Source organism: Phyllostomus discolor, chromosome 5 (genome assembly GCF_004126475.2).
Source record: "Phyllostomus discolor isolate MPI-MPIP mPhyDis1 chromosome 5, mPhyDis1.pri.v3, whole genome shotgun sequence".
Taxonomy (NCBI): domain Eukaryota; kingdom Metazoa; phylum Chordata; class Mammalia; order Chiroptera; family Phyllostomidae; genus Phyllostomus; species Phyllostomus discolor.
This window is the reverse complement of record NC_040907.2, coordinates 18,994,074-19,014,407: the sequence shown is the minus strand read 5'-3', so window position 1 is coordinate 19,014,407 and position 20,334 is coordinate 18,994,074. Positions and strand designations below refer to the sequence as shown.

Genomic DNA, 20,334 nt, shown 5'->3' with positions numbered 1-20,334 from the left:
TCTGCGCCTGGCTTTCCAGGCAGCCCGGAGGCTGAGTCAGCGATTCTTCCAAATCTCAAATCCCCTTCGCCTCCTACTTGCTGTTCCTCGACAAGCATTTACTGACTCCACTTAGGTGAGAACTGTGAGGGGACAGCTGGCTATGCAGAGGCAGATTCCTGCACCTTGGGGTTGCCTGTCTTGGGGAGACCAGTACGAGAACTCTAGAGGGAGACCCTGCAACAGGACAGCAGTCTTCACCTTCCCAGGGCTGGTCCCTGTGCGGTTCCCACCCCCACCCCAGGGTCCCAGGAGGGAGTCAGACCCCGGAAGGCAGGCGGGTCACCCCTTGACCTTCCATCATCTTCCCTCCACACAGCAGGCTCTGGGACATCCCTAGACCAGGCCCTGCAGGACTCGCAGCAGAAGCTGTGACAGAAAGAGGAGGGGCAGGGGCACTAAAGGGCCTCGCTTCAGAGGCACCAGCAGAGCTGGAGGCAGAGGAGAAACCTGAAAACCAGCAGATGGTGGGGGCGAGGGAATCAGAAGAGATTCAACATTAAACGTGGTCGTACATGACCTGTGACATTTTGTTAATCAGAAAGAAATTGCTCTGCACCCGGGTAAGTCTGGGAGGTTTCTGCAGCAGAACATCCCTCACATTCCTCATGTTCCGTGCTGAGCTGTACACACCCCGGGTTCCAGGAGCCAGAGAGAGACCTGGCACCGGGCCCCGGAGAGAGCAGAGGCTCCGAGGTGAGGTGCGGTCCAAGCACCGCCGTCTCCTCACCAGCCCTGTGACACCCACGAGTTCCCCTCTGGTGGACAGTCCCCCCAGGACTGCTGGGGTCAGAGCGGTGGACATAGGACCAGAGACACAGGGCCAGCCGGTGCACTGTCGCAGCTCAGGAGACCTCGGTCGGGTGAAGGACGGCAACAGAGACAGCTGGCTCCTGAGGTCTCAGAGGCACTGACTCACCTCTTCTCCCTCACTCCTTGTCCCTGCCCTGAGGCTTGGAGCTGCTCCTGCACAGGCAGGAGGAAACCGAGGCTCAGAAAGGTCAAGTGCATCGCCCAAGGGCACACAGCTAGCCCGGGACGCCCAAGTCATATCCTGGCCCCACGCTCTCCCCATGAACCCAACTGCCTTTCTGGCTCCAAAGGTGCCTTCCTCAGCCCTTGGTGTCACATTCTGGGGGCCAGAGAGGCTGCTCAGGCCATTCCGCAGGACCCTGACACTCAGCCCAGCCAGGCCTCCAGGCTCTTCTTCCTCCCCAGCCCAGACCCATCTCTCTCCGTGAGGGCAGACTGGTCCTGGGAGGCCCCTTCCGGATTGGATCACTTGAGCCTACCACTCCATGCCTTCCTGGGGCTGCAGTCCACCATGGGTCCTCCGGGCTGCTCTGGGGGTGCAGTGAAGTAATTTGCATAAAGCTGGGAGCATGTGACCAGCATGGTGGGGACTGTACCTGCTCTCCCCTCCCCAGGAAGCTCCTCCCACCCTGCCACTCCCTCCTGCTCAGGCACACTCCAACCCCTCCCCCAAGGACCGCCCACCCACCACCTTTCCAAATCTAGCATCTGTTTCTCATTGTTTTTTTCCTTTGCAACACTTTCCATACCATGTAATTTTTTTTGGTTCATTTACTGATTTTGTTTGGCTCTTTCCCCAAGCTCACCCTGAGGGTCACGTTCACGGCTATGTCCTGGTGCTCAGCACAGAGCCTGTACCCAGAGGAGCCTGACAAGTACCTGCTGGATGAAGGGTTGGGTGAGGAGAGGGACTGGGTTGTATCCGTCAGGATCAGTGAGGTGTTGTAACAAAGAGCCCCAAATCCCAGTGGCTTCATGCAGGAAGAGCCAATTTCTCTCCCACGTGAAGTTCAAGTGGTTGTCGTTGGTCAGAAGGTCTCCTCCAGGGAGGCACCTCCTCTGAGCAGTGATTCAGGGGCCAGCTCCTTCCAACTGTGATGGTGTCATCTAGACACACGGCCTCCAGGGCTGTCAGGGAAGGGGCGTGAATGAGGGGAAGGTCACCGGGTAACCAACCAGATCAGCCCCGAGGGGCCCACATCACCCCCACCCGCATTCCACTGGCCAGAAGTGCCACCTGGCCCCACCAGAGGGAGCTAGAAAACGTGGGCAGAGCCTGGGCAGCCGCCTCAGCACCAGCACTGCTGGAGGGGAAGTGAGAGCAAGCAGCGGGCGGGCGGCCACCTCTGCCCCTCGGCAGTGGTGACGGATGACTCTGTCACTTCGGTCCTCTTCCCAAGATCCCTGGGCCCTGACTCCTCCTTCTGCCTCTGGCTGACACGCTGCCTGGGTCAGGAGGGCAGGAAGGGAAGGGCCAGGACCTGGGAAAGCGCTCCCCACACTTGTCTGGGGAGGGGCAAGTTCTAAGCTGTTTTGAGCTGATTGTGCTCAGAGCCTTCTGTGTCTGCCGAGCTGCTAATTCCAGTGCCATCTGCCTGTGTTCCCAGCCCAAAGTCCCCAGACAAACAGTTTTCTTCTGCGGTTCTTAAATAAAGTTTTGGCAGGGGCTGGAGGGAGAAGAAGGAAGGAGAACGTCTTGTTCTCAGAGGAGGAGACGCTGCCCCGCAGGGGGACATTGGGGGGACTGGAGCGCAGTCTGTGCCTCCTAAGAAGCTCCTGCGGTTGCTGGGACCAGCCCCATTTCACAGACAAGAGACCTGAGGCTCGAAGGACTTGACGAAGATGCCAAAGGTCAAACGTCCTTCAGAGCTGAGCAGAGCTGGGGCTGCTTATTTTCCGTCGTGCGTCTTCATGCCCCCAGCCCTCCTGCTGGATGCACCCTGCCCCTCCTGCTGTCTTTGGGGCTCCTCCCCTCTCCCCAGAACTCTGGGAATCAGAAAAACTCAGAACCGGAAAGGAGCCTCGGGGGAGTGGCAGGCAGTCCCCCAGCCAGGTGAGGCTGAGGCGGCGTCAGACGGGCACAGACTCTGGAGCAGCAGGACTGAGGACGAGCCCAGCTCCACCCAGAGCGGGCTCTGCGACCCTGTGAGGCCCGGACCTCCCTCTGAAAGGGCAGGAACGCTCCCTCCTTCCCACCCATGGGGGCACCGAGGGACGGGTGGCCCGTGGTAGTGGACGTCAATCCCTCTTCTGTTCGGGGGTTCTAACCGTCGCCTCCAAGAATGCGGAGCCTCTACTCCCGACACGTCCCACAGAATTCCTCAGGAGATTTCCTCACTTTCCAAGCCTGGGCGCCCACGTCACGGTGACTGAGGTCAGAAACAGCAACCAGAATGGGATTTGGAAGCTGCCCCCCAGGTCTCAGCCACCTTGTTTCCCCAATAACACTGGCTTGCGGCAGGGTGCTGGCTCCGCCGCCCACCTCCCCACCCTGGGGCACCGCACCGGTCACGTCAGCGTGCCCACGTGTCCCTGCACAAAGTGGGGAGCGTAATGGAAGCCCCTTCGTATGTTATTTAAAAATAAAAAGTAAATCCAAAAAGTACAAAAGTTCTCAGTCCTAGACCAGAGGCAAACTATTAACAATAGCTAAGATTTCCTCTTAACGGATTTATTGGAGGAAAATGGGCGTCCGATGAGCGGCACATATTTAAGTGTATGCTTCGGTAAGCTTTGACATGTGTGTATGTCTGTGAAACCATCGCCCCCATCAGGCTGACGAACACACGCACCCCCCAAACGTGTCCTCGAGTCCCTCGGTAATCCTGCCGACAGCCCATGCCCGCCCCACCCTGTCCTCCACCAGACACCCATCTGCTCTTCATCACTGCAGACTGGTGCGCACTCTCCAGAGTTTTATACAAACGGAACTATACCTTATGCACTATTTCTGTCTGGTTTCTTTTACTCAGCATAATTATTTTGAGATTTGTCCAGATTGCCACATGTATCAATAGTTTGTTCTTTTTTTAATAAGTGAGCGGTTTTCCCTGGCGTGGCTAGTTTGTTTATCCATTTATGGCCCATTAATGAACGTTCAGGCTGTTTTGAGTTTGAAACTATCGCAAACAAAACCGCTCTGAACACTGGGGTAATTTCTCTCTAATTTGTTTCAGCAGCGCCTCACAAATTTTGATAGGTTCTGTTTTCATTTTCATTTGGTTCAAGATACTTAATAGTTTTCCTTTGGATTTTCTCTGTTCCGTGGGTTATTGAGAAGTGTTGTATGTGGTTTCCAAATACTTGGGCACTTTCCAGAGATCTAATTTAATTCCCTGGTGGTCAGCAGAACACACAGCGTGCGACTTGGATCTGTGTAATATTTCTGAGACTTGTCGTGCGTAGCCTAGAATCCCATCTGCCTTGGTAAATGTTCGGGTGCCCTGGAACAGAACCCGCATTCTGCTGTGCCCGGGCAGACTGTTCTGTAAACGCCAATGAGGTTAAGTTCGTAGAGGGTGCTGTCCAAGTCTTCTGTATCCTCACTGATTTCCTGGCTATTCGCTCTTTCAGTTACTGAGAGAGGTATTTCAGTCTCTATCTAAGACTGATTTGTTTATTTCTCCTCTCAGTTTCGTGCTTTTCCTTCATGAATTTTGGACCTGTTATTAGGTTCATAAACACTACTGACTGATACAGCCTCCTGATGAAAGAACACCTGCACCATCACAAAATGACCCTCTTAAACCCTGATGACATTGTCCGCAGTGAGGTCCACTCCATCCCTTATGGATGTTGCCACCCCCCGCTTTCTTTGGTTAACAAGCAAATGACTTTGTATGTTTTTCCATCCCTAACCCTAAACCCTATCAGTCTTTATATTTAAAGATATAGTATATATCAGTCCTTAAATTAAAGTCAGAATAAGAAGAAAGAAAGAAAGAAAGAAGAAAGAAAGAAAGAAGCAAGAAAGAAAGGAATGGAAGGAAGGAAGGAAGGAAGGAAAAGGAAAGAAGGAAAGAAAGAAGAAAGAAGAAAGGAAGAGGAAAGAAGCAAAAAGAAAGAAAGGAGGGAGGGAGGGGGAGGGAGGGGAGGCGGAGGAGGTAGTGGCGCGTGGGAGGGAGGTCAGGGAGGACGGAAGGGGTTCGTCAGAAGGCGTGCATTTCGGCGTATTTCGTGGGGAGGGTACTTTCTGGCTTCAGGTTTTCTTTGGCTGGTGTGGCTCAGTGGATTGAGTGCCAGCCTGGGAACCAAAGGGTTGCTAGTTCAATTCCCAGTCAGGGCACATGGCTGGGTTTTGGGCCAGCTCCCCAGTAGGGGGCACATGAGAGACAACCACGCATTGATGTTTCTCTCCTTCTCTTTCTCCCTCCCTTCCTCTCTCTCTAAAAATAAATAAATAGAATCTTAACAAAAAAAGAAAAGAAAGTGGGTTTTTTGTAGGCAGCTGAGTATTTCTTTTGTATTTAATATGACGATCTCTGTCCTTTGATCAGATATACTTAATGTGATTACTGATGTGGTTGGGTTTAAATTACCATCTTGCTATTTATTTTCTATATCTTCCATCTGTTCTTTGTTCCCTTTTCCTTCTTTTTCTGCCTCCTTTTGGATTAATTGAGTAATTTTTATGATTCTATATCTTCCATGGCTTTACTTATCATCTCCAGGCTCCCAGGCTATATACTTCTGAATATATGAAACAACGTTATAATAATTGGCTTTATGACTCTTCTCTGCTAATTAAATCACTTGTGTCAGTTCTAAGTCAGTTTCAATTGATTGATATTTATACTCATATTTCCCTGCCTCTCACCTTGCCTGGACATTTTTATTGAGTGCTAGTCATTGTGTATTCGGTCTTCCAAGGTACTTGATAGTTCTGTATTGCGTAAGTCCTCTTAAACTCTGTTCTGGAACACAGTTAACATGGACACATGCACTGCAAGGCTTGCTTTTGAGCTTTGTGAAGCACGAACAGAGCAGCATTCACTTAGGCTGGGGCAGCTTCCCCGACGACTGAAACAACACACTTCTAAATCCTGTAGCCCATGCCCTGTGACTGGCTCGGTGTTCCGCTCTGGTGGGAGCAGGAGCTGTTCGAGTTTCGGGATCACCCCTTCCAACCCCGTCGGCTGTGTTCTGCGACCTCAGGTCTCCTCACACTCCATGACTGGAGCGGAACCTACGCAGAGTGTCATCTCTCCATGAGGCTCTCTCATCTCCAGCGCTCTGTCCTGCAGACTCAGGCTGCCTCGTCTCCCCCGTATTCCAGCCCGGTCTCCTTAACTCAGGAACACGACCCAGCTCTGCCTGGGTCCCCCTCTCTGACTCCTGCTCACGATGTCTCTGCAAGCACGTCAGCAGTGACTGTGGGGAGTTTTAGGGCTCTTCCCCGTCTCTCTGGGATCACTACCCTCTGTTGCTTAGTGGTAAATGTCTTGGAAACTGTTGTTTCATATACTTTGTCAGGTTTTTAGTTGTCTCAGGCCAGCAGGTAAGGATGGTCCTTGTTCTCCCATCTTGGCTGGAAGCAGAATTTTTTACAATGTCTATTGAACACTAATTTAGGCCAGGTCCTATTCATGGGATTTTACTTATATTAACTCATTTTATCCTCCCACCAAACTACAATGTAGGGACCATTATTATCCCCATGAACAGATGAGGAAACTGAGGGGCAAGACATGGCATCACTCTCCTGAGGCCACCCCATTGGTAAACGGTAGCACCAGGATTCCCACCTGGCCAGGCTGCCTCGGAGCCTGCCCTCCCCGCCCAGAGCTCCCTGACCCTGGGGTCCCAGTGGGTCCAGCATGGGCTCCACTTAGGCAGGGGGCAGAGGGCTGGCCTTCTCACACAGGCAGCAGCATTGTTTCTGGGAAAGTTCCGTCTTTTCCCAGGGGGCCCTCCCTGGCTGTGGGAGGCGCAGCCGGGCTCTGTGGCATGCGCCCTCTCACAGCAGGCACCGAACGAGGCTGCTGTCACTGATGCTGTGTTGTCTGTGTTGCTGTTATCACCACTAGAGCCACCGTCAGCCTCGGGCCTCAGGATGCCCACACGCACCAGCCACTCGGGGACACACACATCATTTAATAACACAGAGGTGTCGGCTGCGGATCCCCACCAGGGCTCCTGCTCTGGGGAACTCCACCAGGACACCTCTGTCTCTCCCAGGCCCCGTGTACCTGTCGGCTCAGACTGAGAGGGGTCCTTCCAGTCTGCTCTGGGCTTCAAAGGAGTGAGGCAGCAATCTTGTTGTCAGAAAGGCTCCCTGTCCTCCCCTGGGGGGTAAGGAAGAGTAAAGACACACAGGGAAAGTTTGCTACGTGGACGTCAGGGTCAGAGACACACAGGCCCAAACGCTGAGTCCTTCTGAGTCCTGTGAGGCTGAGCCTCCATTTCCTCATTTGTGAACCAGGAGTTGTTGCCACTGCCCCCGTGGGGCTGCAGAGAGGGGGGAGCCAGATCGTGGTGGCTGGGCAGGGGCCTGGCACAGTGCCTGAAACAGCCGGCGCCAGTCAGACCTTCTGCAGCAATCACCCACGAGCCTGAGGACCTGCACAAGCTGTCCCGCTTCTCTGAGCCTTGGCTTCCTGATGTGTAAAACGGGAGAAATATAATTTTCCTCACTGTGGAATTATAAGAATGACATGAGATAATCACACCCCTCTGACTCCTACCTCACTCGACACACCTACCCCTTTTGTTGCACTGACCCCAAGCCCCCCTCCTTGATGCCGCAGCCCGTGGGTTCCCTGGGCTCCGAGGCTGCGGCAGCACAGCACAGGCGGAGGGTCTCCGCAGGCCCGCCCCAGGGCGGACTGGGTGGCCCCGTCACTGGAGTTCTCTCGGTGCTGTACTAACTTCTCATAAAGCCAAACTGCCTGTCGTAGAAACACTGTTATCATCTCTAATTTCTCTGATGCTCCGTTTACACACAGCTGTTACCCAGAGGCCCCGGGTGCTCAGAGAAACGACTGAGCAGCATGGCTCCTGCCTCCTGAGCCTGTGGAATTACGCTCTCCCTGGGGCCCAGTGTATGTTATACCTGTTTATTTGAAATAAGATGGGTCTCAGCTATAAAACAAAGAGGATGCTCTGCTGTAACAGAACACCTCGACAGGCCTGAGTGGAACAGAGGGTCGGGAGCACGTCCTGCATGAGACCCCCAGGCTGGCCTGGCAACAGCACACGTCAAATTGTTAAGGGCCCCACATCCAGCACCTCACCCCAGCCTGGGAGCCGGAGGCAGCTGGCACAGGCCAGAGCCCCAGAGTCTGCAGACACAGCAAGTGGCAGTCACAACGTGTGCTTAACAATCATCAGCACTTCTCAAGTCCCAGTAACTGTTCATTGCCCCCATTTAGCAGACCAGAACACTGAGACCCAGAGAGGTCAAATGACCCATCTTCCCAAGGTTCTACAGCTGGTAAGTGGCAAAACTGGGATCTGAGCTCAGGCCAGCAGGTTCCAGGGCCTGCAGGAGAGTCACTAAGGTCCAAATTCCTCAACCTGGAACAAAAGGCAATGTCCCTCCCCAATCTGGTTCCTTCTTACGTGCAAAATCCTAAAACGTAAAGCTTAAGACACAAGTGTGTGTACTTCTAATGATTCTGCTGATCAGCCAGGCAATTCTGCTAGTTCAAGCTGCTTCCCTGGGGCTGGATGGTTTCATATGGCCCCAGTCACCTGTATTGGCCTCCAGTGAAATGGCTGAGCCCTGGCTGCTGTGATTCAGTGAACTGAGTGCCAGCCTTCAAACCAAAGTGTTGTTGGTTCGATTCCCAGGCAGGGCACATGCCTGGGTTGTGGGCCAGGTCCCCAGTAGGGGGCTTGCAAGAGGCAGCCACACATTCGTGCTTCTCTCCCTCTTTCTCCCTCCCCTTCTCCTCCATCTAAAAATAAATAAATAAACAGCTGAGAGGGCTGGGGAACCATCCACGCAGTCTCTCATTCTCCAGAAGGCCAGCCCAAGCGTGTCCAACGGCGGCAGTCATAGGTCCTCCGGGAGCAGGAAAGGGCTGGCCCTTCGCACAAACGCTCTTCAAGTCCCTGCTTGTGTTATGTTATGAATGTCATCTTGACCAAAGCAAGTCACCAGGCCAAGCCCAGGTTCAGGATAATGAAACAGACCCAGCCCCTGACCAGAGGGGCAGCAACACTTATCTCCTCTGCGGCCTCCAGGCCCAGAGGGCGGTGCTGGGGATGGAGCAGGGGAGACCATCTGGTGATGATCTGTGCTGGGACCTCAACGCCGCAAGAAGATGAGGAAGAGGAGCCTCCCCAGGAGAAGAGCAAATATGAAGGCCCTGAGGCAGGAATGAGTCCAATATGTTCGAGAAGCTGAACAAAGGTCAGTATGGTGGGACCAGAGTGAGGGAGAGGCAGAGGGTAGGAGATGAGGGCCTCGGGGCAGGCAGGGGCACATCCGGTTGAACCTCAGGGACCACATGTGTGGCCGTGCTCCATGTGTCCCCCTAGGCCCGCCCTCATGGCCTCGCCTGCTCCATGCCCAGCACTGACAGGGCCCTGTGCCCTCCTGGGCCTGGCTTCAGATGGGTCCTGGCAGCTGCAGAGACCAGGGGTGGGAGGGGAGGTCAGAGGATCATCCCTAGCTCCTCCTGCTGGGCAGGCTCCATCTGGTGGAGCCGGGGCAGCCTTCCTCTCTCGTGGCCCCGGCTCCATCAGATGCCCCTCGGCCATGGCTGAACCACCCTCTGGGGACTGGTAACTGTCCCTCCTTTGTCCCCTTCAAGACTGGCATAGACATGGTTAGCATAGGTGCCGCACCATCTCCCGCTGGTTTCCTGCGTGCTGCCCACACGTCGGCGAATCATGCCTCCGTCCAGCTCCCTCTCACGGCCCCTTCCAGTTGGCCATCCGCTCCCCGCAGAGACCAGCTCTCCAGCAACGTCTCTGTCCTGTAACTGGAAGTCTGCACCGTTTGACCCCCTCCACCCGTTTTGCCCGCCCCTCGCCCCCTGCTTCTGGAACCACCGCTCTGCTCCCTGTGTCCGTGAGCTGCTGTTTTCTTTTATTGTGGCTGGTTAGATCCACATGAGTGAAATCACACGGTATTCGTCTTTGCCTTATTTCACTTAGCGGAAGGCCTCAGGCTCCTCCCGTGTTTTTGTGCATGGCAGGATCTCACTCTTTTATAACTGATAACTCCATTTCGTGTGTGTGTGTGTGTGTGTGTCTCATGTTTTTTTTATCCATTCATCTATTGATGTACGTGGATTGTTTCCACGACTGGCTGTTGTGAATAACGCTGTAACGAACATGGGGGTGAAGACATCTTTCTGAGATAATCTGTAGTTTTCTTCAGATGAGTGCCCGGAAGTGGACCTGCTGGACCGTATGGGAGTTCTACTTCTAATCTTCTGAGATACTTCCACAGTGTTTTCCACAGGGGCTGCACCAACTTAGCTTCTCCACAGCCTCACCACCCCTTGCTGGTTCCTGTCTCTTTGACGACACCTCTTCTAACGCATGTGAGGTGACGCCTCACTGTGGTTTTGATCTGCATTTCCCCACCGATTGGTCCTGTTGAGCCCTTTTTCCGTGCATCTGTTGGCCACTGTATCTATTCTTAGGAAAAATGTCTACTCATATCTTCTGTCCATTTTTTAATCACATTATTGGTTTTTTTGGCTACTGTATGAATTATTTATTCATATATTTAGGATACTGACCCTTTATCAGCTATATGATTTGCAAATATTTTCTCCCATTCAGTAGGTTGCCTTTTTAGTGTGTTGATGGTTTCCTTTGTTCTGCAGAAGCTTTTTACTTTATATAGTCCTGATTTACCTTTTAAGAAGATCCCTCTGGCTGCCATGGAAATGGGTGAGAAGAGGAGGCGAGAATGGGTCAGGGACACATTAGGGTCCAGGAAAGTTGAATAAAGTGGGTCTAAGTGGAGGAGGCACAAACAGGACCCTCGCCGGTCAGAACCACTTGCAACAGCTACTGAGTCTGTGGCGCATTGTCTAGGGTCCTGAAGCACCAGCGAAGGGGAGGTAAACAGTGCAGAAGCCTGCTGAGCCTGGGGCAGAGTTAGGGGAGCTCAGTGTGGAGGAAGGGCTCCCTGGGTGCAGGGAGGCCTCTGGGATGTAAGAAGGCACACCCCTGGGAGCCAAGAGCTGCTCTGGGCCTTGGGAGAAAGCTGCCCCTGCAGTCCTGTAGGTGTGTGCAGCCTACATCTGGATAAGGGACCATTAAAGCACTAAACCTAATGGCTTCAGTCTCCCTGTTGGGGGTTGGGGGGAAACACATGGTGCAGGGCAGCAATGCAACTCGTCTTCTATCACCTCCTAACCAGCAGAACCCCGATTTGCATCTCAAACACCAACAAAGCTCCCAGGTCCTGCCTTGCATCCTTCCCTCCACCTGACAGTCCTGGGGGACAGGAAGTAGTGTGGTTGGGGGACCTCTGATTGGTTCAAAAGCCTAAAAGTTTGAGTATCTTTTCCAATTGACCAATTTTATGTGGAAGAAGGATTAGCTGTGGGATGCTGGGCAAGTCGCTTGACCTCTGTGAGCCTCACTCTCCCCCATGGGGAAGTGCACTAACAGCTGTCTCGCAGGGCTGGTGTGAGCCTTGGGTGAGTGACACAGATGGCACATGCCCTCTCACTCAGGGACAGTGAGAAGCTGGGCAGGCGCTGTCCCTGGCCCTCGGCAGGGGCTCCATGTGCGTGAGCCCCGACCCCACTGCCGGGAGCTCAGCACAGACAGTTCTCCTAGAGCCCAGCCCCCACGTCTTTCTGCCTTCAACACCCCCACACCTGCCCCCTCCCCCGCGTCCGGACCGTCAGGGCACTGGTGGATGGCCACCACGGCCCTTTGCAGCTCGGACAGTGAGGGGAGGGCTCTTATGTCTTTACTGAAGGGCCTCATAGCCCAGGCTCTGACCACAGCGCCCCAGCCTCATGAGCCTGTGGGGTGCATTCAGGAGACTCTGCAGCCCCTACTGACCTCCTGAGTGCAGGCAGGAGAAGAGACCCCCCACACACACACTGCTGTGTCTGGGCCCTGGGCTCACAGGGAACAGACGAGCCCCACTCCCTCCGAGGTCGTGTGTCAGCAGGAGGGAGCAGGGACTGTGAGGACGGACACTGGACGTGCCAGGCCACCCTGGAAGTGGGACGCCACCCTGGGAGGCCGAGAACAGATGCCGCCGGGTGCACACGCGAGCGCCAAGCGGGCGGCCGTTGATGGCGCCGCAGCCTGTCAGCCTGGGGATAATTAGAACCCTAACGAAGCCTCATTATTTCTCCCAGGGCCATGGCACCCTTTGGAAAAGCGGATATTTTCTGCCAGATCGTTTCCTGAAGATGCGTTTGTCACAGGCTATTGTGCAAACCCATGTTTGGCCCATTTTAAAAGATGAGATTTATCCACTTGACTGGGCCGAACGCTCCTTTTCCAAACCCTCCAAATGCGGCCGCTGTCAGGGCCTAGAGCAGAGCCGTAAACACTACCGGGCAGGGCCTGGCCTCGGGCGTGGGGACTCTGAGCCCCGCATGCTGCAGAGGAGCACCCAGGGGCTGCAAGCACTCAGGACACCGGTCAGTCCTCAAGGACAGCACCTGGGATGACGGATAAAGGCCAACTGCAGGTTCGCTCATTCCACCGAGCTTAGGAGGCCCTACTGTACGCAGGCCTGTGTGGGGCCCGGGGGTGCCGCAGTGAACTGACCAGGTCCCTGTCCTCAGAGGCTGAGAGGCAGGAAGGGGCAGGTAAGCAACGCACCCACAGGGCTGCTGGGTGGAGGGTGCTGGGAAAACCGTAAAACAGCCCGATGTCCCAGACTCCTAGATGGTCTGGCTCCAGGTGGGGTCAGACAGTGACAGCTGTAGACCGAGGGACAAGGAAGGTCTCTCTGAGACGGGGCCTTTGAGCTGAGTGCTCAGCTACAAGGAGAACAGAGCGATCAGTTTGGCCTGGGCAGAGGGAAGAGGCTCCTGGAGGAGAAGACAGAAGACACCTGATTTACTCTCGGTGGGTGCTTAGAATTGCAGCAGGTGGTGCAGAAATGAGAACCTCAGACAGGGAGCCGGGAGCAAAGGCCCAGGGTCACAGTTCGCTGGGGGAACGCTTATTGTGTCTAAAACTAGGGCCCTGAGAATCCTGGGGGCGACACGGCACAGACCTCAAATGCTGCGCTACAGAGACAGGACTGTATCCTAAGGCGAGGGGGCCCTTCACGAACGGTTCAGTGGTGAGTCACACCTCTGAAGAGGACACACTCTGTCATTTCCAAGGCCACTTCCAGTTCTAAATTTCCGTGAGCCAGACCTGCAAAGGCTGTTGAGTTCGACTGAGTAAAAATTGAATGTTTTGTACTCGAGTAGATCTGAGCATCAAGAAACCCTAGGGTTCACAGAGACCAGAGCTGGTGGGGACACCTGAGCCTCCATGACCAAGGCTCCATCACGTGGGGACCTCAGCAGACGGGCACAGCCAAGGGCAGGGACTTCCATCCTCCTCCAACAGCCTCTGCGCTCTGCGCTGCCCGCCCACCAAAAGTGGCAATATTCTAAGTGAAAAGGGGGTCGGTCCTTTATAGAGTCACAAGAAAAGCATTTCCAGGGACCACACAAAGGAGGATAAGGTGACGTGGTGAGATTTATGGGGGTTGAAATAAGTGACTGCCCCCAGGTTCCCGGTGTCTCATCTCCACCCATCAGCTGTGGTAGAAGCCCAGCCTTGTCTCCATTAAGCCCAGAAGGGCCACAGTCCAGAGATTCTGTGCCATTAGTTCAGCCCATGTCAAAACTTAGTCCGGTTCGGTCTGTGGCCCCATTTGGCTAGCTCAACCTGTGTTCCTGGCTGCTCTCTGGCAAGCACTGAGTTGCTGCACCCAGTACCCAGGCTTGTGTTGGAGCCCACTCGGGACCCACGCTGAGGACCTGTGCAACCACTAGGCCCTGCAGGGCTGCTGCAGAGAGAGCACATGCCAGCGCCCGAGCACTCGAACAGAGCTGTCGCCAGGCCAGAGACCTTTGTTAGGCTCTGATAGTATTACCTCAGGCTTGGGACCAGGCACTCTTTCAGACTAACCAATCAATTTCCCAGTCCTTCATGAGCTTCTTCTGGGTCCTCTCCTAACCAATCCAGTCTCTTTCCCAAATTAGACACCTCCCCTTTATGGTCTCTATTTTGGCTTCTATTGCACATGCACCCAGCAGAGGAATTTCCCCTGTTGTTTTTATTTTTCCCTCAGTAATCTCGGCTAATGGCCAGTAACAGATTCTTCCTGCCCTCTTCCGGTATGAGGCCCCCAGGGCAGAGGGGGCAGCAGTTCCCGGGGGGAGCCTATGAACGCTGCAACTTCCTAGCGAAGCAGGCTTATTGCCCAGCTCAGCTCCCTCGTTTATTATGTTTACGTGTCTGATTCCCTTTGCTCCCTTCCTTTATTTATAACTAACTAGCTACCTACGCTAACACCAGCAGCACCTGGACCTCCCACTGCCCCTGCCCCAAGTCCTTGCCCAGCACCCTTGGGAGCACCCCAGAAAGCCAGCCCCAAAGAACCAGCCCAAACCAGGTCAACCTTCCTCCCTTCTATTTTAGATTGGCCCAGCCAGGCTCCCTTTGGGAGCTGCAGACTCTGATTTCTCTCCAGGGCTCACTAAATTGGCAGGACCCTGCCATCTCCCGGCAGGCTCTTTGATGAAGAAGGTCTACCTGATAAATAATTGAGAGGCACCTGGGCTTCCCAAGAACTATGTCAAGCAGCAGTGTCCCAATTAATTCCTCCAGTGAAGCAGAGCTTCAGAGCGCTCCAACAGAGGTGAGGGAAAGTGTTTACTTAAAGATGAGTCAGGAAAGGCAGGAGCGCTGGAAGGAGAGAGGCTGGAGGTGGCCAGGGAGGGCCAGGGGGCAGGGAGGGGACCTGTTTCAGATAAGGATGTGGTCAGGCAGTTAGTGATTATAAGCATGGGGTCCACACTCGGAAAGACCTGGGTAGGGGACACATTTGTATGGACATAATACAAGGTCAGATGCCCAGCTTGTCCTCTATTCCAAATGGCCAGATGGATGAAGAGGCCATGATGGAAGACTTACAGCCACCCCAGGAGAGACAGGCCTTTTTCCACCCTGCATCCATTCATAAAACCCCAGGGAAGGGCTCTGATTGGCCTGGCTTGAGCCATGCGCCCTCCCCTGCACCAATCACAGTACCTAGGGGGTGGGTACTGTGATTGGTGACTTTCTGGGTCACATGCTCACTCCTTTGTCAGCAAGGAGGTCATTGACTGGCAACCCAACTAGAACCACAGAGTGGGGAAGGAGCAAACAAGAAAGAAATGGGCTGTTAGCAAAAGGTAGAGAAAGGAGGGAATGTTGCTGGGCACTTGGCCAGGCATTTCTATGCCTTCATGGTCTGGCAGCAGGCCACCTGCCCATTTTCCTCAGCCCCACCCCTCCTGTACACTGGGCTCCAGCTCCCTGAGCATCTGCAGGGTCCAGCGCTCCCTCTCACCTGCCGGTGTGCTCCCTCTGCCTTGGATGCTTTCTCCCATCTGCACGGCACATGCTGTCACTTTTAAAAGTCTCAGGTGTCACCTCCTCCACACTTTGAATCCTGCCCCCTGCCATTCCCACAACACCTGTAAAAGTGATGATGAAACTTTTTCTCATTGTTCTACCTCTGCAGCACAGAAATGGCTTCCTGTTTCCTAGTACCTTGCACATCACGTGGCATAAGAGGCATCAGCGACTCTCTTTAGGATAAAATAACAAGAGTAATTGTAGTTGTTGGCAGAACCAGTCTTCCGCACACCCGAAGGGTCTCTCCATGCGCCATGGTTCCATGCGTCTTGGGGAGATAGCCTAGTCCCAGGTTACATTCCTAATAGGCATCCTCATGGAGCTTCTCCCCCTCTCTGGCCGCATATTCCTCATCTGGGCGCCCTGACCTGTGACTCCGGTTCCAGTCCTGTGAGGCAGGGGAAGGGCCAGCCTTGGGGAACATGGCCAGCCTGAGAGCCAGGCTTCCTGGGCCGCAGAGGGCCGGGAGCCAGAATGAGAGAGGTTTCAAACCACGGAAAAGAAAAATGTATGCACTGAATTTACAATTTGGCTAATATTAGAATACTGTCAGATACCTACAAAACTCAAGGAAAGGGAGCTATCAGCCTTTAATTAGTCTTTGCATCTTCACGGGGAAATTTAGACCTGTCTTTGAAAGTACAACAACATCTCACCAGTAGAAACTGGTCCTAGCTCTGGGCCCCTTCGCATTCACTCGGGGGAAGTTGTTTTTGCTAAGCCAATTAAGAACATAGACAAGACTCAGCACTGGAGGTGCGAACATTTACCCTCCGAACGCTAGCACATTGCTCTCAAGCCTCTTGCTCACGAACTCACGGGCCTGGAAAGGCCCTCAAGGTCCCCTCACTGATCTCCCCTCTCGTCCCACTCCCGTCGCCTGTGTCCAGGTGAGGGCTCAGACACAGGAGCCAGGTACAGAGGGCCTACTGTGTGCCAGCAGCCAGGCTGTGAACTTTTAATCCTCCCCGTTCTGCAGCTCCGACCGAGTCTCCTCTGCTCTCCCCTCCCTCACTCCGCTCCAGCCACTCTGACACTTCCTCAGCTCCTGGAACACGCCCAGCTAATGTCCACCTCCAGCCCTTTGCACATGCTCTCCCCTCTGCCTGGAGCCCTCTGCTCCCGGACCTCCACATACCCAGGTCCTGCTCGCCGTCCAGGCCTGAGTTCCATGTCGACTCTCCTAAGAAGCCCTCCCTGATCATCCTGTCACGCCTTTCCCTCCCCTGGCCCCGCAGCATTGGGCCCGTTATTACCTTCATGGCCTCCGTCATGGCCTGAGATCTGTGTGCTTATTCATATACTCGCTTAGCACCTGCCTCCCTATCCCAAAGCGGGGCATCTACGGGGCAGGGTCCGTGCCCATGTCTGTCAGAACTGCCCTCCCAGAGCCCAGAGCTGGGACTTCAGAGCCACGTGTTCAATGAGTAAATGAATGAGTGATGGCATGATTTCCATCTCCTTAAACCCCAACCTTGTCCAAGGAGCTTTCCAATGAATGGCTATTAATTGAACAAATGGATGCAGGAAGCACGGCAGAGTCAAATAACTCAGAGTGCATCATGCACTGGGCGTGAGGTTCATCTTTACTCCACCAGCAAGTTTCCTTGAGTTGTGTGAAAGATTGCAGAAGGCACACCTGTTCTGTTTCAAGGAGGGCCTTGTATTCTGGCCACTTCTGTCCATAACCTCGTCACGTGGAAAGGATCTCAGGGATCACATAAGACTGTGGGCTCTCTTCACAGGTGAAAAAACGGAGACTCAGAAAGAAGGACAAGGATCAGCAAATCATCTGTGTGTCAGAAGGAGACCCAGGACAAGGACCGACTCTCTCCAGCCTGTCCTACCCATGTCCCAGACACTCAGGTGGTGCTGTCATGAAAATTGCCACAAATAGAGTGGAGACACTCTAAGAATAATAATATAATAATAGTGTAGCACCTAATATTGCTTGAATGCTTTCTACTTGTTGGACACTGCAATAAACACATTAATTCCTCACAACCATCTAGAGGGATAGGTACTGTTAATGCCCCCATTTTCCAGAGGAGGAAACCGAGGCACAGACGGGTGGAGCCTGTTGCCTATGATCACACAGGGAACAGACGGGGGAGCCAAGGGTGGACCCAGGTGTTCTGTCGCTCTGCATCACCAGCATGGGATTTGGCCAATCCACTCCTGGAGATTATTCCCACGGACAGGATCGTGATCCAGGGGGTGACGCATATTAAAATAAGTGACCCTCTCTGAAGGGCTCCCTTTGCATGGCCTTCGAGGCTGCCCACGGGGAGGTTCGATATGAGCCCGGACACCCACGGTGGAGAGGGGCGGGGCGTGTGTGAGCAGCGCCAAGCCCCAGCCCACCACAACACCCTGCCCCCCAAGACAGGGACATGTGGGGGAGACCCTGGCACACTTTCCACAGGAGGGCCAGGTGTCGGTCCTATCTTCCCGCCTCACCTGGCTAATTTACAGAGACATTAGGAAGCACCAAATGCTGGATTCACTGAGATTTCTCCATCCTGCAGTTTCAACTGAGAATTACGTCTCTCGCTTTTCTTTCTTCACCCTCCTGAAATGTCAAGTAGGTCTTTTCTGGAAGCACTGAATGGAAATAAAGGGGATTAGAGGATAATTGTATCCCTTTTAAAGGTAACCTGGAGGGAATGGAAGTAAACAGTTCCAGTTGGCAGCTTCACCTCATCTCCCTTCTCCCTCCTGGCTCCCGCCCTGCTGCTCCCCACCCTGCCCCCCTGCCCTGCTGCTCCCCACCCTCACCCATCCGCTCCCCTTCCCCCCACCAAAGGCACCCTGGGAGCTGCCCACACCAAGAGGATTCGTTCAGCCTCCACCAGGGCCCTCACCAAGGCCCGGCTCCCGGAAGCCAGGCTCCAACATCACCTGGCCTGAGGCAGGTTGCCAGCGAAAGGCTCCAATCTTCTGGAAAGGAAAGGGAAGGACTCACCTTGAGAAAGCAGAAGACCCCCGTGCCTGGACCTGGGATGACTTTGCCAGCGCTGCTCTCTGTGAATCTGCTTCCCAGGGAACCTCTGCCAGGAGATCTGAACCCGCTGTTCCCTGGATTTCATCTACCTGCACGGGGCCAACTTTGCAGCCCGACACGCTTTGAGGGTGAATCTGCAGCACTGGCCACTCCAGCACTGGGTGTGAGGGCTGACCCGTGCAGGCCACCCAGGCAGGGGAATGCAAAGGCACAGAGGCATGGCCGGAGCGAGAAGGAGGTCCCGGAGCCAGACAGTGGAGGATGAGAGGGGAGGAGTTTGAAAAGCAAGGGCAGGCAGGGAGGCTGCAGTCCTGGGCCAAGGGCAGACTTGAAATGCCAGGTCAAGAGGCTTGTCTGTTCTCAAGGCCAGATTTTTGCTGAGGTGTATCCTTTGAGGTGGCTCACAGATTGGGCTGCCAGATTCAATAAATGTAAATAAAACACGGACTCTCAGTTACCTTTGAATTTCAGTTAAACAATGAATAATTTTTTAGTCCAAGCATGAGCCACACGAATTATAGGATATACTTAATCTTTTCAAATGTCATTGTTCAGCTGGAATGAAAATAGAACTGGTGTCCTGTGTTTCATCTAACAATCCCACTTGAGGGCAGAGCAGGGGGAGGGTGGGCCGGGAGGGGGCGGGATACCCTTCCCCACGGCATCTGAGAAGGCTTGCTGCTGTCAGGTTTAGAAAAGGGGGGATCCATGTCCGTTTCTGCTTGAAAACCAGTGTCTGAGTTTAATAATAATATTAAATGTACATAAAACCTCTACATAAAGTATGTGTAAGATCCCCTCGGGCACGTGTCCACACAGAAGGTCAGCGGATATTTTCTGTAAAGGGCCAGACAGCCAATACCTCAGCCTTCGTGGTTCACACCGTCTCTGTTGCAGCTCCTCCGTCCGCGGGTGTGGAGTGAAGGCAGCCTTAGACAGCACACGGACATGTGAGTGTGGCTGTGTCCCAATAAAACTTTATTTACAAAACCAGACTGTGGGGCCAGGTGTGGCCCCGGGTCTAGACTGGCTGCAGGGCTGGCTGAAGGAGACCATATCCTTTCCCCAGTGCGGAGCTCCATGCAGAGACACCTCCCCTTCAGGAGCCGAAAATGTAACTGGGGACATCGGCAGCTCTCTGCCTGCCACTGACCAGCGGCATGACCATGGAAGAGGCTGCCTTTCCCCCCGCCGGGCCTCCAAGGACCCTTCTCTAACGTAAGGAAGTTACACCCTGAGGATCTTCCCCAGATCAGATCTGATGGCCTGGTCCGGAGTGGCAGGCACTTTTTTCCCTGTCCCCTTTCCTGGAAGTGCCCACTGCCCGGGCAACAAGTTTCAAGATAAAGACATGCTACTTTTTCTGTCCACTTCCGCCCTTAAGAACAATGTTTTGTTTTGCTTTGTTTTGTTTTTCCCCAGAGCTTCCAGACCCTCAGGAACCCTCCACTTCTGCTACCCCTTTAGCCAGTGAGCTGGGTGGAGCGCCCCACGAACGGGAGCACTGACTCAGCCTCCCGCTGGCCCTCCTCATGCAAACAAACAGGTGTTAACTCACTGCAAATGGCCAAGGGCCCTTGCAACAGGGAGCTTGCCCATAATCTCCCACACTATTGATGCCTTTCCCCCACCGCTCTGTGACAAAGTGGGGACAGTGCAAGGCATAGATTTTCCAGGTCTGAGCCGTGAGGCCAAGATCAAAGTGGAGAAGAGGTGGGAGGGCAGACTTTACAATGAAATTCTGGTTGTTGTTCTCCTGGTAGCATTTCTCCTGTGCCACATGGCAGGCGGGTCTCTGAGTAACTGCAGGTTTGTATTTCATGAAGACACTTGAGTCAAAAATCAATGATGCTCTCAGAACCTCTGTGCCAGGCCACGGGGGCAGATAAGCCCAGTGAGCAGGCAGCAAAGAT

General features: G+C 54.0%; 1 long non-coding RNA gene across 1 annotated transcript; it reads right to left on the bottom strand.

Moving 5' to 3' along the window:
• Positions 1-17,363: 17,363 nt before the first annotated feature.
• LOC118500552 lies at positions 17,364-18,620 on the bottom strand. Its single transcript, XR_004903118.1, has 2 exons — positions 18,511-18,620; positions 17,364-18,021 (listed from the first exon to the last, which is right to left on the bottom strand). It is a non-coding gene; the product is annotated as an uncharacterized LOC118500552 (long non-coding RNA).
• Between the last annotated feature and the right edge of the window lie 1,714 nt (positions 18,621-20,334).